Below are 5,983 nucleotides of genomic sequence, written 5' to 3' on the forward strand. Positions count from 1 at the left end.
GGAGACTACCAAAGACCTTTTTCGAACTCACTGACACCATGGACTTGATTGATATTTGGAGAACTAGGAACCCTCTGGAAAGAGAGGGTACCTTTTTCTCGGAAGCAAAAATGACCTGGACTAGAATTGATCAAATTTGGATTTCTAGCAGCCTGGCACCAAGAGTGAAAAAAACAGAAATCTGCACAAAAACCTGCTCCGACCATAATGCAGTCAAGATGGAAATGAAATTAACAACGGCTGGAACCTTCAGATGGAGAATGAATGACACCCTATTTAGAGACGAAGAAATTTACCAAAAGGCCCAAAAAACATTGAAGGATTACTTTGAGATAAACTTGAGAACGGAGGTGGAAAAAAGAATAGTATGGGACGCAAGCAAGGCCGTGATGCGTGGATTCCTAATTCAGCAAAATTCTATAAAAAGGAAGAAACAAAATGAGAGGAAGGAAAAGATTCTGAACCAGATAAAGGAAGGAGAAAAGAAATTGAGATCCAAACCGAAATCTCATGAGATTTTAAGAGAAATAAAATACCACCAGACGCAATACATGGAACTGATGAATCAGGAAATAGAATGGAAGATAAAGCAAATGAGACAAAGGACATTTGAATCGGCAGATAAATGCGGGAAACTGCTGTCATGGCAATTGAAAAAGAGGCAAAAGTTGAACACGGTGACATCCCTGGAAATAGATGGGAAAATTATCAACAAACCGAATGAAATAAGCAACTGTTTTCAAAGTTTCTTCAAAAAACTTTATGCACATGGGCCTACAAATGAACAAGAAATAGAGGACTTTGTTAAAAAACATGGACTATCAAAGATTTCAGAACAAAATAAAAGGATTCTGAATGAAAAAATTACAGAACAAGAAATAGAGGGTGCCATCCAGAATACGAAATTGGGGAAATCACCAGGACCAGATGGTTTGACTGCAAAATACTACAAAGATCTTAAAGAATGGCTAATACAGCCATTGAAGGAAGTATGCAACCAGATATTAGAGGGGAAAAAGGCTCCCAAATCGTGGAAAGATGCATTTATCTCACTTATACCGAAGACAGAAACTGAGAAACACCAAGTTAAAAACTACCGCCCTATATCACTCTTGAACGTGGATTATAAAATCTTTGCAGACGTTTTAGCAAAAAGATTTAAGAGAGTTTTGATGGAGGAGATTCATAAGAACCAAACAGGCTTTCTCCCAGGGAGACATATGTCAGAAAATGTGAGGAACATTATAGACATTTTGGAGATGCTAGAGGTGGACATTAATAGAAAGGCAGTTCTGATCTTTGTGGACGCGGAGAAGGCCTTTGACAACATATCTTGGAAATTTATGAAGAAGAATCTCCATGGGATGGGGGTAGGCCAAGGGTTTGAAAACGGTATAGGTGCAATATACTCTGAACAAAGAGCGAAATTAATTGTGAACAATGTGGTAATGGATGAAATACCAATAGAGAAAGGTACACGACAGGGATGCCCTATATCCCCTTTACTGTTTATATCGGTCCTGGAGGTTTTATTAAACATGATTAGGAAGGACCAGCTGGTAAAAGGAATACAGGTCGGATCTAAACAATATAAGTTAAGGGCATTTGCAGATGATTTAGTGTTAACTTTGCAACAGCCAGAAGCTAGTACCAAAAGAGTTCTAGAATTAATGGAGATATTCGGCCAGGTCGCAGGATTTAAATTGAACAAACAGAAAACAAAGGTGCTGGAAAAAAATCTAACAAAAGAGGAGAAAGATAGGTTTCAAAGTGAAACTGGGTTGGAAATAGAAAAAAAGGTTAAGTACCTGGGGGTAAACTTGACATCAAAAAATGTGAATTTATTTAAAGACAACTATGAAAAATGCTGGACAGAAGTTAAGAAAGATCTAGATATATGGTCTAGGCTGAAACTTTCCTTGTTAGGCCGAATCGCTGTCATTAAGATGAATGTATTGCCAAGAATGTTGTTTTTATTTCAGACATTGCAGATTCTAGACAAAATGGACTGTTTCAAGAGGTGGCAGAAAGACATATCTAAATTTGTCTGGCAGGGCAAAAAGCCCAGAATAAAAATTTAAGATTTTAACTGATGCAAAAGATAGAGGGGGCTTTGCCCTGCCAGACTTAAGACTCTATTATGAATCAGCAGCTTTTTGCTGGCTGAAGCAATGGCTACTTCTTGAAGACACAGACATTCTTGATCTGGAAGGATATGACAATAGTTTTGGTTGGCATGCATATTTGTGGTATGACAAGGTAAAGGTGTATAAAAGTTTTAAGAACCATATTGTTAGGAAAGCATTGTACAATGTTTGGAATAGATATAAGGATTTATTGGAAAGTAAAACCCCCAGGTGGTTGTCACCAATGGAAGCGAAAGCAGTGAAAAAAATTAACATGGACTCTAATTGGCCTAAGTATTCTGAAATTTTAGAATATGATGGTGAAAGACTGAAGCTGCAAAGTTTTGAGAAGCTAAAGCACAAAGTTCGAGATTGGCTACACTACCGTCAGATAAATGAGGTGTTTAAGCAGGACAGGAAACTTGGTTTTCAGAAGGAGAGGTCAAAGCTAGAAATAGAATTGCTAGAATCCAATACTAAAAACCTATCTAAAATGTATAATTTGCTGCTAAAATGGAATACACAGGATGAAACAGTGAAATCAGCTATGATTAAATGGGCACAGGATATCGGTCATGACATTATGTTTGATGACTGGGAACAGTTATGGACCACCGGTGTTAAATTTACGGCATGTAATGCCTTGAAAGAGAATATAATGAAAATGATCTATAGGTGGTACATGACCCCAGTCAAACTTGCAAAGATCTACCATCTGCCCAATAATAAATGTTGGAAATGTAATGAGGCTGAAGGAACCTTCTATCATCTTTGGTGGACCTGCCCAAAGATTAAGGCCTACTGGGAAATGATCTATAATGAAATTAAGAAAGTCCTTAAGTGGACATTTGTAAAGAAACCGGAGGCTTTTCTCTTGGGCATGGTCGGCCAATTGGTGTCAAAGAAGGATAGGACATTTTTTATGTATGCAACTACAGCAGCAAGAATCCTGTTGGCAAAGTATTGGAAGATGCAAGAATTACCTACTCTGGAAGAATGGCAATCGAAGGTGATTGAATACATGGGACTGGCAGAGATGACCGGCAGAATCCGTGACCAGAGGAAAGAGACAGTGGAGGAGGACTGGGGGAAATTTAAAGTATATCTAAAAAATTATTGCAAAATTGTGGACTGATAAGATGTTAAGGGGTAGGAAACAAAGAACTACAGCTGTAAATCTTAAATTGTAAGGAAACTCAAAAGGGATTTAATCAAAGACTGATTGATGAGTTGCTCGAAAAAATGGTAAAATAAGGATGTGGCGAAGGGAAGGCATGGGGAAGTCAATTTTTGTTGTTTGTCTTTGATGTTTGTGTTTGTTCTGTATTGTTATTAATATGTGTAAAAACCAATAAAAATATTTTAAAAAAAAAAAGGTGTATGAAATTAAGATTATGAAATTATACGTGTTTAAATGTTTTGTATGTTTTTGTTTTGTGTTTTGTTTGTTTTTTATTGTGTGTTTGAAAATGAATAAAAATTATTTTTTTAAAAAAAGAGAATAGAAATCATGCTCCGGTGGCGCGGCAGCAGCGGGAGGCCCCATTAGCTAAAGTGGTGCTTCAGGTTAAGAACAGTTTCAGGTTAAGTACAGACCTCCGGAACGAATTAAGTACTTAACCTGAGGTACCACTGTAATTTGTTCTGGAGGTCCGTTCTTAACCTGAAACTGTTCTTAACCTGAAGCACCACTTTAGCTAATGGGGCCTCCTGCTGCCTCTGGGCCACCACTGCACGATTTCTGTTCTCATCCTGAAGCAAAGTTCTTAACCCGAGGTACTATTTTTGGGCTAGCAGAGTCTGTAACCTGAAGCGTCTTTAACCTGAAGCGTCTGTAACCCAAGGTACCACTGTATTTGAGTGACAGGGGCATGCCTAGATCTCAGGTTCCACCTGAGACCACACCTGCCACCGAAGTGATACGAGTCGCCGGAGCATCCTGAGATGTATTATGGGAAACTTTTGGAAACTTAAAATACTGATGTAACCATTGACTGGGGCTTCTGGCTGCTTCATCTTTGTGGGAGTGGGAAGTCTTGTTGCAACAATAAAGATCAGGCCTACTGGCTGCTGTTTTGCTTCCATCTTCTGGCTGAAATTTCTTGCTTGTGACCCTATGGGAGCAAAGGTTAGGCGCTTGTGGGGTGCTCCAAGGACCGTCTATTGCTGTGAGAAAGGAATTACTTTCACTTGCTTACAGAAGAGTAGTTGCACCAGACTACTGTACAATTTTACATAATACTCTCTATATCAGGGCAATCCAACTTTCATAATTTTTAAATAATTTTTTTAAAAAAAATATTTCAACTTTCATAAGGTCTACTTTCAGAGCAGTCTATCTGATCTTCGCAGACCTTAGTGGTCCACAACTACCGGTATTTTAAATTTGCGCTAATGTAAGCTCTTGGGGAAAGAGAGTGGGAGAAATTAGAAGCTGAAGCATGCTTTCACTAACAGGGCCTCCCACTGCCACTGACGTGTGATTTCCGTTATTATCCTGGGACAAAGTTCTTAACCGGGAGCAACCACTTTCTGGTTTGTCGAGTTTGTAACCCGAAGCATCTGTAACCCGAGGTACCACTGTAACCTGAAGCCACTGGTTCTGGAGCAGGAAAAAACCAGCTTGCTCCATCTTCCATGTGACAGCCCTTTGGATATTTGAAAGTGGCTCTCATAGTTCCTCTGTCTCCTCTTATCCAGGCTAAACACACCCATCTGACAGGGCCCATTGCAAAGTAAGTACACACAGGCTTACAACTTCAGGGTGTTTGCAAGTATTTTTAAATTCTGCCAATTTCTCTTAGCAGAGGACTGAATGGGCTTCCATTTTTAATCTCAAAACACTCCCTTCTCCAGAAGTTGCTGCACCTCCAGGAGTTGAATTCTCTGGCCATCCACCCCTTTCAAGAAGCCTTGTCAGTCACAAATGAGCCAGCCAATCACAGCCAGCACAACACAGAAGCTCTCTCAGCTGCCCTGGCTGGAGGACACCTGCTGCAACTCTGTAAGAATTACCACTCAGGGCTTTCAATCAATCACCACTGTGGACCATTAATTCTGGTGCACTGGGCACAAGTGGAACCTTCAGCTACTGTCAATGGGGAGAATGATCTGAAGTGGGAGGCTGGCTGTTCTTTTTCTAGGAGTCATCCTGAAAACACTTCCCTAATTCAAAATCCAGAGAGACATGGCCACAGAGGACAAAGACTTGTTTGCATTGACACACCCAGAATGTAAACCTTTTTGGATGACAGGTGAAAGGTGCCTCCAGTTTATTTATTTCCACATTGGGCTGTGAGGAGAAAAATGTGTTTAGGGAATAGGGTACCTGTCTCACATCAAACCCCACCACCACCTGATTTCCCATTCCTGGCAATGGAAATGGAAGGGTGGGGTAAGCCCCCCTGAATGGACAGTCTTTCGATTTGGCAGATGCTGCAGAACTAGCCTGAGCAAGGAGACTAGAGGTGCTTAGGGGGTGAAAAGGAGTCTTGAAAGAGGAGACGTTTTACAGGTTGCAGCGCTGAGAGCTGCAGCCACCCCAGGCATTCCCCAGAAAAGGGGGGGGCATAGACGCACACCTGAACCTCTCTTCCACCCTCCACAACTCCCAGGCCCATGGTGTAGTGCACTTGCAAAGCAGCACTGAACATAAACCCTCAACTGGGCATGGATTCCATTGACTGGCTGGGATTCTATTCTTCCCAGGCGGCAGAGAGGATTCCGTTCATGCACAGAGTGCCGTTTGCTGGCCAGTAAGCTCCCCTCCCCTCTGAGCAGGCTCAGGGCACCTGTCTGCACAAAGGAAGCCACCCTCAGCCCCTCCCCCGCAGCCAAGCTCAAACAGAGACCTTGAG

This window comes from Podarcis melisellensis (genome assembly GCF_964234715.1).
Source record: "Podarcis melisellensis genome assembly, chromosome: 8".
NCBI classification, from domain to species: Eukaryota; Metazoa; Chordata; class Lepidosauria; order Squamata; family Lacertidae; genus Podarcis; species Podarcis melisellensis.